General features: G+C 38.1%; 1 long non-coding RNA gene across 1 annotated transcript; it reads left to right on the top strand.

Moving 5' to 3' along the window:
• Positions 1 to 3344: 3344 nt before the first annotated feature.
• LOC115286596 lies at positions 3345 to 4039 on the top strand. The gene is made up of 2 exons (XR_003906153.1): positions 3345 to 3414; positions 3640 to 4039. It is a non-coding gene; the product is annotated as an uncharacterized LOC115286596 (long non-coding RNA).
• Positions 4040 to 22628: the final 18589 nt, after the last annotated feature.

The following is a 22628-nucleotide window of genomic DNA, read 5'->3' as shown; positions in this document are numbered from 1 at the left end:
AAGAAGTCCAACATAGGTTAAAAGGATACACAGATTGTGAGAAAGGACAAGCTGCTTAAATGAATCTTCTACTCCGTCTCCAGAAGACATGCACCCCAGGATTCTAAGGGAATCTCTAGGCATGATTGTGAGGTGACTTAGGGCAGTCACTGAAACAAGGGGACGGTGAGATATGTCAGAACACTGGAACAGAACAGATTCCCTTTGGATTTTCAGAAGGTGGTAAATACAGGGTTTGGGAGCAGATTCTAGAAACTAATAAATAAGTAGACATGATGTTGTTATCTTGAAAAATCCTAGAGAGGACAATTAAACAGGCAGGTTATTGACCTTATGAAACAAAATGCTGATCAGTAGGTGTGTGTTCATAACGAAAATCCACTCAAAATGGGCTTCATTCCCTGTGCAGTAAATATAGTAAATAAACATGGCACAGAGAAACTTATCAGATAGCCTCTTTAAATACCAATGTGAGAAGCAACCTGTCTGCAACTTTTATGCTGACATATTTTTTCTTTTTAAAAAATAATTTATTTTCTAAATATATAAGCAGTATTTTTTAAAGCATGTGGACATACAGTACTTTTCTGACTCCCAAGATGCAATTCATTTTGAGATAATTGATCAATATAAAAACAACTTTTGGGTTTGAGAAAGGAAATACATTGAATGTATAATACATCCTAATGCATGAAGCACTAAAATATGAAAAATGTACCTTAGAATTGAGGAAACACACACATTTATAGAACTGAAATCATACATTTCATTAACTTGACATATGATTATAATCTTTGACTCCATGTCATTTAAAACTCTATAAACATAATTTCTAATGAATTCATAACTCATTATAATTTATTCAGTTATTACTCTATTATTCTGAGAATTTTTTGTTTTATGTAAATAAATTTGCAATTTATTATTCAAAAATACTTACCTGCATTTCTTATTATTTCCTTAAAATACATTTCTAGAAGGAAAATTATGAAGTAAAAATATGTCTTAAGGATCCTGAGACACACTACCGAACTAACTCTTCGAAAGCTTGTACCAATTTATGTGCCACCAGGACTGGTTTGAGAAAGAACCCATTTTACCACGATTCAAAAAAATCCTTCCTTTTCAAATTCTTTGTTGACTTGGTAGGCAAAAAGAAACAAACAAATAGTTTCAAATTTACTTTTAATTTGGTTTGAATTTTATTAACTAGTTGAGTATTTGTTCATAAAAATATTACTCTTTGTGTTTCTTCTGTAAATTGCTATTGTCTTTTATTCATTTTTCTAATGGAAAATTTTTATATTCCTTGTCAATTATTAAGTGGTCTTTATATATCAATGATATTAATCACTTTTTGTTCAATTCATTGTAATTTTTTATGTTTTTGTAGTAAACATTTGTGTCATTTAATTTAAATCTATTATTTATCTTTTCTTAAGCTCATCCTAAAGAATATATGCTTTTAGAAAGGTTACAAAATTTACTTCAATTGTTATATCTGATATTTAGTTTTACCTCTAGTATTGTGTTTATTCCTTTTGTTTCTGAGTAATGTCTTGCTGTTTATTTTGTGTGCGGCTGTGTTTTGCTCTATGATTGGTGTTTTGATTGCTTTTATCTTCCACGGTGATTTGGAATGTAGACATCTCATTTTTTTTATTTTACTTGTGATTGCTGCTGTTTTTCAAATCATATGGGAACCTATATTTCACAAGATATCAAATTCATGAATGAAACAAAACCTTTCATTTTCTTTATATGATATTAGGAATGTGGTATGTTTATATTCTCCCTATCTCATTCATTTTACTTCATTCATTCTGGCCTTTATTGATATAATCTGGGATTTAGATGTAGATCATTACTGCTCAATTATTAATTTTCCATTTTATAACTTTTAAAATATTTTATATTTCCTGTCAAAGGAATTATTTTATGTTTGAATTCAATTTCATTCACATGTCTTACTGATTATTTTTATTTAAATGAATGTTTACTTGGTTTCATTGTTCATACTCAGCAACAGTCCTTTTATATTAGAACTTTAATGTTTCTCAATCCTGGATATTTTATGTAATTATCAGACAACTAGATTTTGAAAGGCCAGAATAGATTGACCAGATGAAATTTCACAACGACTATGGGGAAGTAAGGATGGAGGGGTTCTTGGCTGGCAATAGTTGTCCTGAGAAAGACCAGAAGATTTGAGTTGTTATCATCTCAACATGAGAGGCACCTGAGTGGCCTAAGCGTCTGGCTCTTGATTTTTGCTCAGGTCATGATCTCACGATTCGTGAGATTGAACCCCGTGTTGGGCTCTGTGCTGTCAGCTTGGGATTCTCTCTCTCTCTCTCTCTCTCTCAAAACAATAAATAAATATTAAAAAGCAATCTCAATATGAGCAAACCATGATGATTAATAAAGCAAATGCAAATACAGTTGTCATGCTAATAAGCATAAGTCATAGGAAAAAAATGATAGTAAATCCACTTTATTAGTTACAAACTGGTGTACTCAGGTCACTTCTGAGGCATAGTAACATTTAAATTTAGCAATCATCCAGAAGCACAATTAAGAGAGTGAAGAGTCTGGAAATCATGTCATATAATAATTGAATGAGGGAACTTGGGGGTTTAAACTGGGAAAAATGAGATTTAGGAGCATGTAGTACTCATGTATTTAAAGGGCCATGATAGGTAATAAAGACTCATTGTTCCTGGAGGCAGACGTAGGAGAATGAGTCAAGTTGCAGAGGAGAAGACTTTGACACAAAAGAGAAAATTTTCAACAGTTAAAGCTGTCCAAAATTGGTATGTGCTGCCTTACACACTACCATACTTGCCATCCCCTTACAGAGTGGAGAACATCTGCTGAAGAGGGCATATGACTTATATGATTTAGGCAAATAAATGATTAATTAGAAATGTTCTTGGGACAAATGTATTCTTGGCTGTGATCTCCCAGCTTTCTCCTCTTTGCTACACAACCTTCCCCCTCCCCCACTCCCAATACTTCTGCTAAAGAGAATCTTGCCTTCACCTGCTCATTCTTTCCCATCATTCATCTTTATTAATTTTTAATGTTTTATTTATTTTTGAGAGAGAGAGACAGAGAGAGAGACAGAGAGAGAGAGAGAGACAGAGAGAGAGGAGAGGAGAGAGGAGAGAGGAGAGAGAGAGAGAGAGAGAGAGAGAGAGAGAGAGAGAGAGAGAGAGAGAGAGACTGTTAGTGGGGGAGGGGCAGAGAGAGAGGGAGACACAGAATCCGAAGCAGCTTCAGGCTCTGAGATGTCAACACAGAACTCATGAACTGTGAGATCATGACCTGAACTGAAGTCAGACCCTTAACCTACTGAGCCATCCAGGTGCCCCCCCCCCTACTCATCTTTAAAGAGAGTTCTGCTTTTGCAGGGTAAACCCTGGGCTTGTTGTATAGAGATATCAGTTCTGGAGAAGGGGAAGGAAAGTGGGAAACATTCTTGCTTACTGGCTTAGTTTCTAGAATCACTTGGTTATTGAGAATCTAGGAAAAGTGTGATTAATATCACTTTAAAAAAGTTACTTTAAAAAAGTTAAAGGGATAGAATGCTGTTGAGAAAAGAGAGAATGGTCAAGCTTTCTCTCCAAATGTTTGCAGGTTTTAGAGTGTGAGAAGCTCTGAATGTTTGTAAAATATTGATGGGCAGAAGAGAAGAGAAAGAGGATCTGAACAAGTTCAGAAGAATACCATCCTGAAATAAATAATATTCCCTGCCTAGACTGGCTTGAGACAAGAGTCTTATGGAACAAACAAAAGATGAGAAATATCTAGAAGAGTTTCTGGATCTTATTTACATAGGCAAGTCACAAGACTCTCAGTGAGAAGGAAACAGAATTTTAAACAAAATCCCTTCTCCCTCTCTAAATATTATGCAAATGGTTATATGTACTGGCTAGTATTAATGATGTGATAAAATGTATAGTGTTGTCATTTCATAATGTGAACTCATTCATTCTCTATTAACTATTCCCTGCTTTCATAAAATCTATTAACTCTGTGTGTGTGTGTGTGTGTAAGTGTATTGCTTTCCTATCACAATCAAAATTCTGCTGCCCAAATTGGACAAAAAGAGAAAAGTGACTTTCTCCTTCAAATGCAGCTGTTGGCTGTCATAGAAGTTGACTTCATGTGTCAGCGTGGCTGGGACATGGTGTTCAGATATGAGGGCAAACATTATTCTGGGTTTTTCTGTGAGGATGGATGAGATGAACATTTAAATCATTTAATCAGATTGCTCTCCATAATGTGGGTGGGCCTCATCTAATTAGTTGATGGCCTGAATAGAATGATCGATGGACCTCCCATAAGTAGGAAAGAATTCTGCCAGCAGGCAGCCTTCAAACTTGAACTGCAACATTAGCTCTTCCCTGGTCCAGGCCACCAGCCACCTTGCAGATTTTGGACTTGCTAGCCTCCATAATTATGTGAGCAAATTCTTTAAATATTTTTCTATATATACACACATCCTATTGGTTCTGTCTCTGTGAAGAACCTTGGCTAATACAGGTTTGCTATACATTGGAGCTACAAAAGGTCACTCTGTATTTGAAAGGCCAGACTACATGAACCCACAACTCTCAGCCTACTCTGGGATTTTATATTCTAATAGGCTCCAGATTCCACATAAAATTACACTGCATTATTTAACAGACACAGTGTTTGTATGGACAGGGTTGTAACTCACCAAAACTTTGAAAATGTCTTAATCTACTTATAAATAGATTAGGCAAAAATATTCAGGAAGGTACTGTTTGGTTGAGAGAGGATAATCAAGGCACATGTATATTATGTATATTATTAAAAAATATGAGTAAATTCTTGAGTTAAAACAGAACTAGTGGCAAATAATAGATTTCTTGTTGTCCTGCACAGACCCTTTCACTAAGAGAACAATTATGTAAAATGGATTACTTATCATCAAATGCTACATGAGAATTCTTCTATAGGAAGCATTTTATAGGTTCTCTTCAGAACATAGAGAAGATAATCTGTCCTCCAGGAATTCATATTCAAGACAGATTATTCAATCAATAACATCATTTGGGTTCCCTATTCTGCAATTTTAAGAAAGGGACACATTTTTTTCAAAGACCAAAGTCCTTTTCATCTCTCCTCCCACTATACAACTCCATTTAGGTCTGAAGTTTTGCATCCAAAACTATGAGCTCTTAAGACTTAGATCTGATTCATCATAATTCTTTCCAAGAAGAATTATCTTTCAGTTTCTTCCAAATTAAAACAGCAATAGAATGTTATTCCATAAAAAGCACAATGACATTACATGAATTGGGAATAATATATTAAAATAGAGTTTGTATTTGGATGAATTTCCTAAAATAAAGAGCAGAGAAGAACAAATGATCATGATGAGTCACAATGCATATGAAAGGACTTGGCTTACAGCTTACATATTCTAGAAAGACAATAAATGGCAGGGTCCTTTTTTGCCACTCAAATATTCATACTTCCAATTAAATTCAAGTTCAAATCCAAAGTATCACTCAGAGGTATATTAAAATTTAAGTTTCCTACGGCTTTAATAGGCTTGTTTTGAACACTATCGGTGACAATCTCATGTGACTGACACTTCCATATAAGTGGAAGATCCTACCCACTTATAGGCCTGCAAGATCCTACCCAAATCTAATACTCTTGAGCTTTCTTCTGGGCGTCTGCAATTGCCTGGTGGAAGAATACAGTGGCTCATGCACATTCTTGACAGTATTTCCCTTTGATCCTGGATGCATTTTTGTATGTACAGACCCTTAGGGTAATACCTGACTGAGGCATTAAGACTTTCAATTCCTTGTGGAAATCATAATTCTCTATCTTTTGTCTTAGAGCTTACATTTTAATAGCAGTTTGCCCAGGGATATATGGCAGCCAGCAGTCACGTTGCTTGAAAAACCAAGAGGATTGAGAAGTATTCAGTTTGTGCATATGACCATCTGTTCTCTCGGGTAGGTGCCTGGAGGGCAAGGTCTATGCCCACTTTGTTAGTATAATCTACAGTGTATGGCCAGTGGCCTATGGATGTTTAACAAATACTATCAGGTAAAGTGGTGATGGGTAAGTGTTGCTAACAGAATTAGACTACATTTATACTTTCATTAATTACCTCTTATGCCAAATTCTTCCCATATGGACCCAAACATTCCCACATTAGGCTGGATTCACATGATAGCAGTGATTCCTATTATTCTACTGTGAGCAGAGGTCCGTATGCAAAAGAAACAACTTTTACAACTCACTAACCAAACCTTTGGTCTGCAGAGGGTATGACCATGGCCCAGTTGAGAAGGAAGTGGGAGTGGGATGCAGCAATTTTTACTGAAGACAGATGGCACTTGTAGCTGCCCTGCTTTCCACAGCCATGGCGCCTAAAGTCCCACATCTTTTCAATAAGGCAGTTACGTGGTTAATCATCTTAAGTATGAAACCTTAAATAAGGTATTCACAAACATGCATTATATCAACAGCATTTTTTACTGAATTCTGTGCAACTTCAATGAAAGAATCTGAAGGTATGGACTGGGATAAGGGATATGCTGCCACAGACTCAGGCATGCTCAGCAGGCCACAGCCCTACTCTCCTCTTTCAGTTAATACTCTCAGTTTCCAAATTTTTTGAGTTAATTACCCACAATGTTGAATAAGAACATTTTTATTGAATCTCAGATTAGGTGTCAACATAGTTGACAGGGGAGAAAGGAGTTGGGGGCAGGCAGGTTTTAGAGAATATTGAAATCACTTCTAATTTTTTTTTTAAGTTTATTTATTTTGAGAGAGAGAGAGAGAGAGAACATAAGAGGGACGAGGCAGAGAGAGAAGAGAGAGAGAGAGAATCCCAAGCAGGCTCTGCACTGTCACAGCAAAGCTTGATGGGGGGCTCCACTCCATGAGCCACAAGATCATGACCTGAGCCAAAGTTCAAACATAGCCAACTGAGCCGCTCAGGTCCTCTAAAGTCACTTACAATCTTTAAGGAACATTTCACTTCTAAGCATGAGGTACATATAATTCCTTTCTAAAAATCATTAGTTTGGTTAAGAGTAACTTGAGAAAATGTATATACTTTTTACAAATGTGGCAATAAGACAGGTGGCATATCTAGGAATAGATTTAAACTACAAAGGATAGTTGTACTTAAGCTTCTCCACAAGCAGACAAAGATTTCTGTGGTTTTCTTTTTTCCATTGAGTTTGTAATCTTTTATGATGATCACTTCATTAAAATTTACCACATGCTGACTTATATTTCCTCTGTGGCATTGGTGCTTCTTCCGTGATGATGTTGCTTTCCCTTTCTCTGGACTGATCTTGATTTGACTGAAATAATGTACAGTCAAAATAATAACCTAAAGATGTAAAACCTTGTATTCCAGATTATGATCTAATCAGCTTCAATAATCTGTCATGGAAACACTAATACAAAAAGAAACACCAACCCAGAGGCCTAGAAGGAGAAGTAATATTCAGCCAACATGAACCACCATTGTTGTGCCTTTGGCAAGAATATGATGCAGGTGGTAGGATTTTGAAATAGAGCCTTAGACTGGATAAAAATGCCTTTATCCAGATACTGTACTACCTCAAGAACCCCCTAAGATTCCTTCTCTCCAATACACACATCCATCATTTTGCTATCTATACTTTAGGCTCCCTATCCATTCCATATTATATTCATTTGACTGTACAGATTTTTCTGAGCCAAATGTCTTCCAGAATTTACAGGTAGCTCCATTCTTACTGTGTGGCCAATCAGGGTTAGAGTCTTGTAGCCCAATTTCTCTACCCAAAAAAAGCTTTTAATATCAACCAGATGCATGCAACCTCACAAACACAAAAGTGGCAATACAGCAACTTATATTAAAATATAGGCTAGTAGAAGTTTAGAGAAGGAAGAGCTAGTATGTGAAAGATAAACCAATTGAAGCAATCAAAGGCTCTCCTTGACCTGACATGTTCATGGAAAGCTCTAGGCTCCTCTTCACTTCATACATGAGAGAGATCTGACTGGAATCTTAATCTGCAGCATGAATAGCTATGGAACATAAATCCTACATTTTACTTAGTAGACCATTGGGAAAATTGCAGTTAATAACTGAAAACTAATGTGGGTCATGGCAGAACAGCTGGGGAAGTATCCCAAACTCACTCACACACCAGAAGGAAGCCAGTGGGCTATCTCCACCGATCATCATGAGTGTGACTAGAGATAGGATCATGTTAGCAAAAAAGAAAAAAGAAGGAGAAGAAAAGAAAGAAATCAGTTGGTTTTCTAAAAGGAAACCTCTGGTAGTCAGATTTATTTTTCTTTGTCATGCGCTATGAATAAAATAATACTCATATCACTGCATGGTTCAGATTATTTCCTGGAGTGCCGCTGAGCTTTGGAACTCGGTGATTTTAAAGCAATTTTAAAGTAATTCTCAGGGGTGAGGGGCAAAAGGAGTTGGCATTGCACAGTGAAGCATTTCATCACCTAAGCTCCCTTTATCCCTACCCCCTAAAAAAGAGAGGAAAAAAAGAAAAAACTCTTTATATTTTAGGTACAAAAATTCTATTACTTTAGCTTGAGATTGAGTTTCATCATTCCATAGGTTCAGTTAACACACTCCAAATGAAAGAATACAAACAGACATATGATAAGCTATCTACCATGTATTGAGTCCATTCCAGGTGATTAGAAGAATATTTTCTGAAATGATTGGCACTTCTTTGACAATACTAATTTATTACCTATCAGGCTGTAAAATATGCTTTTGATATGAAGAAGCAAAATAATATTGAAATAAAACTAACTCGAATTTAAAGCAGGAGTCATGCTATTCCAAATAGATCCCAGATGACTTTGAAAAACTTATTTGTCTAGAGAATAATAATTAGATAAGTGACACACAGTTATTACATAGATGACAAACTTCAATGCAGTATACTGTGTAAGTGCTTCTACCCTATTAAAAAAAAAAAAGACAACACTGAACCCAGGAACATAAGTGGGATATAAATTTGGAATTATGAATTTGGAGAGCAATATATGGCGAAAGTTTGGTAAGCAGTATCAAGGATATGACTTATTTCCTTCAAGTCAGTGGGTCTACCTCTGAGTTTCAGACCCTTACTTTAGAGGAAATGTGTTATAATTGGTTCACTTTGGGTTAAATGACTGATATTTTCAACATACGAAACCTGTTATTTTGTAGCTGAGGTTTATCCTGCTTTCCTACAGCTTCACAAACTTTCCATTTTAAATTACAGAACTTCCATGCTAATTATAAACTTTTATCTTTAAAAGTGCTGCTCCTTTTAATCATTTGCTGTAGTCCAACCTTACAGAAGACGGTACTGTTCTTAATTTTGACCAAGAAAGATTTTGTTCACTTCGCAGAAGCTCAAGGTCTTACTGATATTCTAGGAAGTTTTGGTAAAAGGCAGAATTTAATGCAAAACAAAATGTTTAAACATAAGAATTTATCCTTACAACATACAAATGTTTATCTAGGTTAGCAAAGGAAAGGAAAGTTCTTATTTCTTTCCTACTTGTGGAATATATTGGGCACTGTTTCTCCCTTTCTCAAAATTAGCCCCGGCTGGGTTGGCTCGGGTCATGAGTAAAGCTGCAGTCAGCTCCTGATGGGCCAGTTAGCATTATTCTCTTCTCTGTCATCTCTAGCTGTACCCTAACCTTGAAACTCTGTGCCTCTGTGCCCCTGGAGGTGAACGTCTAGTGGTAAGTGCAGATCCATCTCCAGAGAAGCCTGAATCGCTGAATATATATGGCCCAGGGAGAGCAGCCTTAACCTCAAGTGATACAGACACACGGGAATGAGTGGGCTGTGGGAGACTACATTAATGCTAGTCATTAAGTACCAGTCAGTGTAAACAGCAACAATAATAATAACTGTGATTTCTTTAGTGTTCCTTAAGATCGGGCATTGTGCTATATACTTCCTCCCTCTGCATGATGTGTTTTGTCTACATTTTACAGAGGCTCAAAGAATCTATATCATTTGTGCAGTATATAATTTATGCAGTGATGGACCCATGATTTAAAGCAGGCATGCCTCAGCCCAAAGCCCATGGTTACCATCCAGAGGCTTTCAAACCTTGATCTATAGGCCAAGAAGATCAGAGTCACGTAAGAAGTTTCTTATATGTGTATTTCCTGGCTGCAAGAGTCAAGGAATTTGATTTCTGTGAATCAAGGGGCAGCATGGGAGTTTGGTGTCTCCTTTGTTTTTTGTGTTTTTTTTAACTGTGCTCTAGGGGATCCTGACCCTGATCCAGACTTGGAAACCATTGCTTTAACCAGGGCCTCCCAATCTTGTCCTCATCAAGCCACATTAATAATGAAGCCATCTGTATGGTTTACAGAGAATAGTAAATAAAACTGCTCCCAGACAGAAGTGATGGGTCTGGATCTAGCCAGCACTGATCCTACCCAGGTCTGAGGGGCCAAAATTCCAGCACACAGGTAAGCCAGTCCAAGAACACTAGTGGGATAGGTGTCGCCTCAGTTAGGACTCCCCCATCTAACACCGTAAGCCAGGCTGTGGGAGTCCTACACTGCTTAGTGGTTTGATACCATCATAGAGAGAAACACTTGTATGAGAAACCAAAAGAACCAAACGTCTGAAATGGCTTCACGATTTCCAAGCCTGTAACCTACTCTCAGGAAAGGCTGTTGTACTAAGAGGTGTATTACTCATTGGTCTCAGTCTTAGCTCAGAAGCAAATTACCTCTCGAACAAAACCTAAGGCGCTCAGGCTTAGAAGTAGAAGGTTGGAGAAAAGAAGGGAGATAATTTTTTATCAGTTGTTTCATGAAGGTGATTTTTCTAATCTTGATAATAAAGAATTAGCCCATAAGCTAGCAAATATTCAACAGATGGATGGGTTTCTTTGAACTTCTCTGTAATATATAAGTAGGGTAGGGCAAGGGCCTACCTAAAGGCACTCTTCATGCAGCTTTGCTCGTAGATTTTTATTTTTTATTAAAAAAATTTTTAATTTTTATTTTTGAGAAAGAGAGAGACAGATCATGAGTGGGGAATTGGCAGAGAGAGGGAGACAGAATCCAAAGCAGGCTCTAGGCTCTGCCCTATCAGCACAGAACCTAATGCAGGGCTCGAACTCACAAATCATGAGATCATGACCTGAGCCGAAGTCGGACATTTAACCAACTGAGCCACCCAGGCAACCATGCTCATAGATTTTTAAATCTGGGTTTGCATTCTGACTTGGTCACTCACCAGCTTTATGACCTCCTTAACCTGATCATACACACCTCCTGTGAAGACTAAATGAGATAGTATGTTGCACAGCAAGCCTCCTTTAAACACTGGGCTTATTATCCCAACCACATTCATTGCGAATGAATGATAGCCTACACAGTGACACAGGTGAAGGATTCCCCCACCCCCACCCCGCCCAACCTTTCTGTATCGCTAGGATCATGCTGTGAGCAACTAACTGTGGCTGGTCACGTATGCTCTGAATAATGAAGGGCACTCTGGCCCCAGCACACACCCTAGCCATACCACCATCCACGAAGCGCCCAAGCTGTTAATCTGGGAGTAACCATGATTCCTCCTGCCTAGACATGCTGGAAGTTATTCAGTTCCACTACTCCAGCATTATTTATAATAGCCCATATATGCCCTCTGATAGGTGAATGGATAAAGAAGATATGATATATCATGTATATATATATATATATATGCATATATATATACACAATGGATGACAGGTAAAATAGATGAAGGGGGTTAAGAGGTACAAACTTACAGTTAAAAAACAAATAAGTCACAAAGATTTTTAAAAAATACAGCATGGAGAAAGAACATAGTCAATAATGTTCTAGTAACATTGTATAATGACTACACTTAACCTAATGAGCATTTCCTAGGGTATGTAACTGTTGAATCACTATGCAGTACACCTGAAACTAATATAACATTTTTTTCAGTTTATTTATTTGTTTATTTTGAGAGACAGAGTGCATACAGGGGAGGAGCAGAGAGAGAGAAAGAATATCTTCAGTAGGCTGCGTATTGTTAGCAGGCTCGAACTCATGAACCATGACCTGAGCCGAAATCAAGAGTCAGATGCTTAACTGACTGAGCTACCCAGATGTTCCAACACTTTATGTCAACTATACTTCAAAAAAAACAGACCAAAAACTCCACTAATGCCTCTTTGTTCTCTCTCTCTCCATGTTCCCTCAGCCTAGAACACTCTATTTTTTCATCTCCTTCTCTTCTGGCTAACTCTCTCTCAAAGATTCCTTTGTAAAGACCACCTCTGATGCTACAGCCTGGCTCGGTGTCCTCCTGCAGCTTTCCCAGCCTCCTGTACATCCAGTATCTTAACACCCACTGCCCTGCATTGTAATCGCTTGCTTCCTTGTCTAGATGAAACTTCTGGTACTAAAAATGCTATAAAGCAACGATCTTGTCTTTATGTTTGTTATCTCCCCGACACAGAACACAGTGGCTGGCCTGTAGCAGTGACTGATAATTGTTTGTTGAATGAGAGATTTAACTCTGCCAACCTTCCCTATTTGAAACAAGAAATGTCCTAATTAGGACTCCCTTCTTATTTAACCAAGACCTAGGCAGTGCTCTCAAGTCAAGCCTCTGTGTTCACTTTAAGAAAGAGGTGTTGTCTTTAAGTTGTAGGCTCCTGGCTCAGGATGGGAGAGACAGCATGGCGGGAGGGGAAGGATGTAAGGTATAGAACCACAAGACCTGAGTTCTATTCGCCTGTAACACTGAAAACATCATTTCATGCATTCAGGCTCAGTTTTTCATCTACAAAAGGAGGAAGGTTAGACAAAAAGACATTTCCTGGTTCTAAAACTCTATATCAGAAAAAGCACATGCCTGGCTTGGAAGTAACATCAGGGCCATTCTGCCTTTGGTTGATACTGAATTTCTTTATCCAGGGCCATGATGATGAAATGCCTGCCCCAAGCCCTTCCAAGAACACATCCTCCAGGTTTTTTGTCACCCCTTTTATAAGCACCATGTAAAGAGCTTCACATGAAGAAACTACTCGGCAAATGTTCACTAGAATTAAGTGGTGTCATTTTATTTACCTTAGTAAATAGAAAATAAAATAAAAGAATTTTTAATAAAAGAGAATTAATAAAAAAAGAATTTTTCAAATGATTAAAGTCTCAGCATTTAGATAAAAAGAAGTTAGGGGTGCCTGGGTGGCTCAGTCGGTTGGGCGTCCAACTTTGGCTCAGGTCATATCTCATGGCTGGTGAGTTGGAGCCCTGTGTTGGGCTCTGTGCTGACAGCACAGAGCCTGAAGCCTGCTTGGGACTCTGTGTCTCCCTCTTTCTCTGCCCCTTCCCCACTGTCTCTTTAAAAAATAAATAAACATTTAAAAAAATTAAAATAAAAAAAGAAGTTACAAGGTTGGTGATGGAAGGAAATAGAGAGTCAGGCAGAACACTCATTCCTAAGAACACTTAGGGCACATAATATAGGACTCCTGTGCGATCTTTGTCATTTAGGTTTGTCCTTGTTTCCTACCATCCGAGAGAGGTAGCTGGACGTCATTTCAGCTGTCTTCTCTTTTTAAAAAAATCATTCATATATCAAACATTTATTTAGCTCATATTATGTACCAGGTAGTGTGTCTGGGCTACAGGCAAAAACAAAAACAAAACAAAGATCTTTTGCAGATGGCTTCCTTTTCTTATATATCACATTCAAAAAGTCACTGATCATTCTCACTTGATCAACAGAAACATTCTCCTAATACGTCTCTTGCCCTATAACCCTACCTTTCTCCAGAACAATTTTCATGTTTTTCTGGAAGGTGATCTGGCAAAATGTATCAAAGTCATTGTTATTGTTCCTAATCCTTCAACTGGCAATTAAACTTTTAGGAATATACCTTAAGAACCTAATCATATATGGGCACAAAGATGTATATGCACAATGATGTCCCATGGACTGTTGTTCATGATAGCAAAAACATATGAAAATAACACACATATTCAATAATTGTTTCTCAGTTCAAATTCTGCTACATGATGGAATGCTATGCAATTGTTTAAAAAAATTTTTGTAGGGGCGCCTGGGTGACTCAGTCAGTTAAGCATCCAACTTCAGCTCAGGTTATGATCTCACAGTTCGTTGGTTCAAGCCCTGCAAATGGCTCTGTGCTGACGCTCAGAGCCTGAAGCCAGCTTTGGATTCTGTCTCCTCCTCTCTGTACTACCCCTGCTCAGACTCGTCTGTCTATCTGCCTTTCTCAAAAATAAACATTTGAAAAAATAAATTTAAAAAAATTTTTAAAATATCATTTTGTAGAAGAAAATTGATATGGGAAAATGTTCAAAATACACTCACTGTGAAGTGAAAAAACAAGTAAAGACACACACACAGACAGATACATACTACAGAATGCACATATATAGAAGTGATCAGAAAAATCTATACCAAAATATTAACAATAGTCATCACCTAAGTTGTTGGAGTATTAGCATGTCAAGGTTTCCATTAGATGCATTTAATGTGTTTTATTTTATAATATAAATTATATTATTAAAACGCAACCACACAAATCCAATTATGTCGACTCCTCCAGTGATCAATTATCTCAAAAAGCAAAGTCCTAACATGGCGCCTAAGAGTCCTCCCGACCCAACTCCTGCCTAACTCCTGCCCAACCTCATGTCCTCCTGCTCCCTCCCATTCATTTTACTCTCCGGCGCTATCAGACCTGCTTCCCAGTTCACCACACGGGCCCTCTCCCTGGAAGCCCCTCTGCCTTTCTGTGACTGGCAAGTTGTAACTGACCCTGCAGAGACCACCTCAGAGAGGCTCTCCTCAGAGGCAGAGACGCTTTCCCTTCCTCTCCTGCCACAGGCCTGAGAGATGGTCCCCGCTTCCTTTGTGCTACCTCCCAGGGTCCCCATGTGGACAGCCACCCCCTGCCACTACAGTTCTACATTAACTTTTCTGTTTTCCCTACAACACCGTGCGCTCTGCAAAAGCAGGGGCCAGGTCTGGGTCTCACTAGAATTAAGCACTGAGGTGAAAGATTTTTCAGAGATTCAAAAAGTACATGTTAGATTGAGACAAGTGACAGAAATTGAAGGAGGAATTTTTGCTTCCTCTGCATTTTTGGTAGTGAGGCTTCAAGTTCACAGCCCACTTCCTCTACATTAATTTACTCCAGGTTCTAAACTTTTGGACCCAGTGAAATTTGCATGCCCAAAGTATATAAGCTTAAGCATCTTTCAAAATAGCCAATTTCTGTCAATAAACTCATTAAAATAGTAAAATGACCCACATATACAAATACAGCTAAAGTTGTTAAATAAAAAATGAAGAACAGTATCACTGCTATGAGTAAAATGGTTTTGAGGTCCAAGAAGAAGAATGTGGTACTTGTTACGGTGCATTGATTTTGGTTAAGTGTTTTGGTGAGAATAAATATGGCCAATTTTTATCAACACTAAATAACTGTTGAGGTAATAGCCACACTTGGTAGAATTACATTTTTCTATGTAAATATTTTCCTCCAAGAAAACCCAAAATTACTTTAGTTATGCCAATGTTATAAATGGTAAAGTGTAAGTCCAATAAAATCATAAAATTGGAAATACAAAATATTTTTAGTTTGATTGTTTTACCAGAATTTCTCAATTTTGAAAGTAAAATATCATTAGCATTTTTAAAAAATTAACATTTATTCATTTTTGAGAGACAATGAGAGACAGAGTGTGAGTGGCGGAGGGGCAGACAGAGAGGGAGATACAGAATCTGAAGCAGGCTTCAAGCTTCAAACTGTCAGCACAGAGCCCCATACAGGACTTGAACTCACAGACTCCAAGACCACGACCTGAGCGGAAGTCGGACACCCAACCAACTGAGCCACTCAATTGCCCCTCATTAGCATTTTTAAAACTGTTTCATGCTGTTCTTTTGTCACATCATCATACTATGGATGATTCTGCCTTACGTGCAAATCCTACTGAACGTCATTCATTATTAATTTTAGAAAGTATTATAGCTTTGTGTATTCTAAGTTTCTCTTCCTCTATCTCCTGCATGTACCTAACTTTATGAGATTGGTATTTAATGTGCAATTGTCTTCTAACTTTAAAAGAACAAATTATTGACCAATAACAGCAGGGCAAGAGACACAAAATGTTTTAATGATAGATTCATTGAAATTACATACCGAGATGACTCTCAGAAATTTCTCCACTCATGCATCTATATTCCTGAAATAGCTTCTATTAAAATGTAACAACACTTATAAGGTATATTCTATGCTATTAACTAAAAATTTAGAGCAAACTAGTGAAGGCAGCAGAAAGAAGTGTGTAAGACCAAGAATGGCAAAAAATGACATTATCCAGATTTTTTTTTGATGTAACATAGATCAGACTAGCTTCGTTCTTCCAAGCCCTCAATAATACTCTACCAGGCATTAATTTTAAAGCCTCAAGCCACCTTGAGTCACTCAATAGAAACAAAAATCTAAGCAGGGGGCAGAGGAGACCAGCAATTTTTTTTTTAAAGAAATGCAACTAGAGAAAATAAGATGTGTTTTGTTCCACTAGAAATATGACTCTTCACTTTCCCAATCTAACCAGAGCTTATTCTTGTAATATGAATAATATAGCTGTAACTCATCAGAATTGTCTACATTCTAATTTGAGAAATAGTTCCTATGTTGATCTTTAATAGCCTGTTTTCTGGACCAACAGAAAGAGTTACAAAAGAAGTCATTTACAGTGGCTTAATTAAGGCCTATGAGAGGCATATTCAGTAATGTGGTGCTGTTCTCCTTTTCATACAATGGCCTTGCTGGTATAGAGATCCACCATTTGATCAGTGCATCTGGCCCCAGGGGCTTCATGGTCTGCAAGCCACAACCTACTAATAAGCACCCTCCAGCTTGTTTGCTAAACAGATCAGTCCTGGCAGGCACCCAAAAACTCCAGTCCTTGAAACTTGGAGCTCTTTAACTTGCAGGGTCTATTGTGTGGCAAGCAAGAGAATAAACTATGTACCTCATAAATGCAGAGCAATTATGGATCAGTTAGTAATACAGCTGTGGCTCAAAAGATTGCTTACCTAAACCAAATCGAGGCCTAACTTATTTTTGTATTGTCTTTGTCAAAAACCAAACAAACAGCTCTACAGAGCTTATATACACAGTAAAGAAAATGGCTGCGTTTCCTTATAAACAAGATGGCAACTACTGGCTGAAAGAAATCATACTCACTGGCTGAAGGTTTTCATTCTGAACTGAGCCATTGCTTGCTATAGATTTGTTAGCTTGTTTGAGGAGACATGTAGAATGTTTTATTTGTTCAATGTGCTGGGGGCTGGGGGGACTATATGGTGTTATTTCTAGTTATAGACACCCGGTAAGGTACCATCATCTTCAAGCATAATAAGGATGTAAAAACAAAATAGCCTTCATGTAATAAGAAACAGTAATGGAAATCCCCAGCATACTCAATAAATATTTTCCCAAATGCTTATTTCAATTTTTGGTGAATGAATATTACCAAATAACCCCTGGCGTGGAATCTGAAATGTTCCCAAATCAGTCCTGATATCATAGGACTCTTTTTCTAATGGCCCCTCAGAGGTCAACTGCACCACATCTCTAGCAGAATATGGCTCTGACTAAAAAGGACCCCATATACACTTACCCAGATGCTAAATGGTGAGGAACTGAAGAATTCTATAACCAAGCTAAAAATTGCTACATCAATTCAAATCTCTCAACATATTCCTCAAAAAAGAAAGAAAAGTAATAACAAAGAAAACTACATAAACACATGCCCTCAATGTGAATTAAACTCTGAATATCCAAACTTCAAACTATTTCAGGTACAAAAGTTTACATCAAATCCCAGCAAGCTACTTTCATGGTCCTATTGCTCCAAGCCTACAAGAGGAGAAGGGCAGTCTGGGGAAGACCTCAGGGAAGCGAGAATAGGGCAAAAGCCATAGACTTTTTGCCTAAAATCTAAAATCACAGAGAGAGAAAGTCCATGCTACATCCCGGTCAATCAGAGCAGAACCAGGGAAGAGGTTTCGTGTGTGCAGGACTAGACGTGGTATCTTAGAAAAGCAACTTTTCCAGAAAAGAGGGAGGGGAAGCAGTAAGTGGGAAGGGAGAGGTAAATGCCTTACAAAACTCCATAGTGATGGGGGAGAAAGCAATAGTGAGGAAGTTAAAGACAAAAGATTATTTAAAAAACATGTAGAATGTAGACAATTCTGATGAGTTACAGCTACATTATTCATATTACATGAATAAGTTCTGGTTAGACTGGGAAAGGGGCACCTGGGTGGCTTAGTCAGCTGAACTTTTGACTCATGATTTTGGCTCAGGTCATGATCTCCTGGGTTCGGGAAATCAAGCCCTATATCAGGCTTTGCACTGGGAAGCTCTCTCTCTCTCTCTCCCTCTCTGCCCGTTCCCCACTCACACTCACTCACTCACACATACTCACTCTCCTTCTCAAAAACAAATGAATAAACCTTAAAAAAAGAAATATTTAGGAGAAAAATATTATAAAATGAAGATTAAAACAATTCTGCTGATGAAATGTACTGCCTCCCCCTTACACACACACACACACACACACACACACACACACACACACACACACCACCATCCACTACCCAGCAAGTCAGGGAACTGAGGTTCCTTGGAGGCCTCCACTCGGGAGTCAGAACTGTCCTACTAAGATACTTGCTCAGATAAATGTTTGCCTATGAGTTCATGGGCCCTGAAACAGCAGATGAAAGCACAGAGGCAAGTTAGGAGATCATGAAAGGAAGACAATGTTGAAATGCTCTAGGAGAGGTGATGATAAGTAGTAGGATTCAAGATGTATTTTAAAAGTAGCACCAAAATTGTTGAGGTACCTGGACATGAGATGAAGAGGGGGAAAACTAAATATATCCTATGGCTTTTGTCTGGACATCTGGCAGAATGTAGGTATTAGGGGCTGAGACAGTACTGCGGGAAGAGAATGAGAATCAAGAATTTGGTCATGTTAAGTTTAAGTGGCTTCTAATACATATTTATAAACTTTATGGGTTTTGATGCTATTATAGATTGTATTATTCTTTTAATTTTGATTTCTAATTGTTTAGTTCCAGAATATAAAATCATACTGCATTTTTATACATTAGACTTGTGTCCTGCTACTTTGCTAAACTCACTTTTTCTAGTAAGATTTTTTAATAAATAACTTAGGATTTTCAATATTGATAATCATGTCATCTATAACTAAAAGCAGTTTTATTTTGTCTAGCTTAGTATGTACACTTTTTATTTCTTTTTCTTGCCTTGTTGCTCTGGCTAGGACTGCTAATACAATGTTGAATTGGAGTACTTTGAATGTACATGTATCTGCTCTGTTCTCTATCTTAAGGCAGAAACACTCAGTGGGATATTGTAGATTCCATATAGATGCCCTTTATCAGGTTGATCAAATTCTCTTCTGTGTCATTTGGTTCCTCAAAGAAGTAGATGCCAAGACCTGATGAGATGTGCAAGAGATTTACTGGGAAGGATGAAGGCAGTGGGAAGTGAGGTATACCACTGACCTGTTTTCCAACTTACGTCTGCACCTGTGAAAGGTCTGTCTGCAGGTCTGACACCTGTGAAAGGAGAGGAGGAAGCACTGGTGGGTAACTAAGTGATATGAACCCAACCTTCATACTTGATGGGTCTGAAGTCTTGGCAGTAATACCTTTCTCGGGCAGAGATTGCTGCACATTCACAGTTACAACAGGTAAAAGAGTACCAGAGGGTGCCCTGGAGGATTGCCTGTGTTCCACATGTTGAGCATTTGAATATTTGAGTGTGACTCTAGAGCTCAGAGAAGAAGTCTAGTCTGAAGCTATAAATCTGAGAGTCATGTGGCATAAGTGTTCCTCCACAATTGATTACATTGTATGAAGACGGTGCTCCTTTCAACCCTCAAGGCAGCTGGGTGAGAACTGTCAGCTGGACTCAGCCAATAGCTCCAATACAAAAAAAATTTTAATATATATTATTTTTACCTATGGTACTAGAGAGTTATGTGATGAATAGAGCAAAGAGTAAAGCCATGGGGATTCTAATATTTAGAGATTGGGGAAAAAAGAGAAAATCTATCCAGGGAACTAAGAACTACTCATGTAGTAGGAGGAAACCAGGAGAGCACAGTACATGAAAGGCCAAGTGACTAAGATGTTTTAATAAGGCTACGGTGATAAAACGGTGTTAGAGGTTAAGTAAGATGAAGAAGTGAACACCAGATTAGGCAAAATGGAGAGTTGGTAATCCAGCAAGAGTAGTATTTTCAGTGAAATGGTGAGAGGAGGGAGGGAAGGAAGCAGACAAGTTGTCCTGAAGAGGAGCAGAGAAGGCACCTAGAAAAGGGGAGGGGGGTGAAATAGGTGATCGGGGATCAAGGAGCATGCCTGTCGCCATGAGTACTGGGTGAGGTGTGGAAGTGCTGAATGTCTATCCTGTACACCTGAAACATATAACACTCTATGTAAACTAACTAGAATTAAAATAAAAACTTAAAAAAAAGAATAAAGAAAGTAGGATAAATTTTTTTAAAGACAAGTGTTCTTTAAGAGAAGTCCCATTTATTTCTATAATAAAAGATCCCAGTGATGTCACAAAACCTTTTGTACCTCTCGTTTGTCCCATTCATAGATATTTTTTTTAAATCGCCTTTTCCATATACAATTGATCCTTATTATTTGTGGATTTCTTATTTTCAAATGCCAAAATCAGGACTCGGGCATTTTCATGGTCATTTGCAGATGTGCGGAATGGTGACAATTTGGAGTGGCCCAAGGTGTGCATTGCTGGCTGACATGTCCTGTTTCAGCTCTGAGGCTATAAATACATGTCCCTTCACAGCCTACATAGTGCCACATTTCTCATGCTTTTGTGCCTTTTGTTGGCGAGTTCATTGTTCAAAATGTCCCTCAAGTGTAGTGCTGACATGCTATCTAGTGTTCCTAAGGGAAAGCAGGCTGATATGTACCTTATGGAGAAAGTCTGTGCATTAGATAAGTTTCCTTCAGGCCTGAGTTATAATTCTGTTGGCCATGAATTCAAAGTGAATGAACCAATAATGTATTTCACATAAAATGTCAAACACACCATACAACAACGTTATGCACCGGCCAGCTGACAACAGGGACTCACAGGACCCTCCTCCTGTATTCCCACCAAGAGCAGTGATTCAGTGGTTGCTAATTAGCTGCCACCTTATAGAACTTGTCTGTTGTGAATTAATGAGAATTGACTGTATACGTTTTTCTTCATATTTAAAAATTTTTTTAACATTTATTCATTTTTGAGAGACAAGAAAGAGTGAGTTGAGGAGGGGCAGAGAGAGACACACACACAGAATCCCAAACAGGCTCGAATTCACAAGCTGTGAGATCATGACCTGAGCTAAAGACGGATACTTAACCGACTGAGCCACTCAGGTGCCCCCTCTTTATTTTTTAATGTTGATTTTTTTTAATTTATGTTTGAGAGAGAAAGAGCACAAACAGGGGAAGGACAGAGAGAGGAAGACAAAGAATCTAAAGCAGGCTCCAGGCTCTGAGCTTTCAGCACAGGGCCTGACCCGGGGCTCAAACCCATGAACTGTGAGGTCATAACCTGAGTCAAACCCAGAAGTCCAACTGACTGAGCCACTCAGGTGCCCCTATCTTTTTCTTTAAAAAAAAATACGGTATAGTACAAAAAGTACTAGGCCAAGAATTTTAGGACTTTGGTTCTAGTTCTAATTCTTCCAATAACTAGCTGTATATCCTTCAGTGAATACTCTGGCCTCACTTGATTTCTTCCTCTATGAATGGAACTCTTTGAATTAGATTTTGCTAAGGCCCCTGAAAGCCCTAGCATTATATGACCTTGACTCATCAGGAAGGGAAACTCCCAACAATAGTCACTTCCCAAGAAAGTCTCTCCTGCTTTAGATCAAACCACCTCACTCCTTAAGAGGGGTGCAAGAGGGAATAACAATATTTTTTTTAATTTCTTTTAATGTTTATTTATTTTTGAGAGAGAGAGAGAGAGAGAGAGACAGAGCATGAGTGGGGAAAGGACAGAGAGAGGGAGGAAGACACACAATCCCAAGCAGCTCCAAACTCTTAGCTGTCGGCACAGAGCTCTACACAGAGCTCAAACTCACGAACGGTGATATCATGATTTGTGCTGAAGTCGGACACTCAACTGACTGAGCCATTTGGGTGCCCTTAAATAATGATCTTACAATAAGACAAATGAGCACCATGTTCTAGAGAGTGCCATAGATATAAAATAAAATACACTGATTTTTAAAACTGGGAAGTCTTCCCAGGAAAAGAGTTGCTTATGTCTTTGGAAGTCATATCAAAATAACCCCCACATGTTAACAGTACATGTCACATTAAGAAATAGATATTAATGAGGGATTTTAAAAGAAAACAGCCACAGTAGGTTTAACTAGGGTGCAGCCTTCTGATGACAGCTTTGAACACAGAGTGACAAAATGCAGCCAGACTGAGTGAGGTCTGG

The sequence above is a fragment of the Suricata suricatta genome, chromosome 3, assembly GCF_006229205.1.
Source record: "Suricata suricatta isolate VVHF042 chromosome 3, meerkat_22Aug2017_6uvM2_HiC, whole genome shotgun sequence".
NCBI classification, from domain to species: domain Eukaryota; kingdom Metazoa; phylum Chordata; class Mammalia; order Carnivora; family Herpestidae; genus Suricata; species Suricata suricatta.
This window is presented reverse-complemented; position numbering and strand designations above follow the sequence as displayed.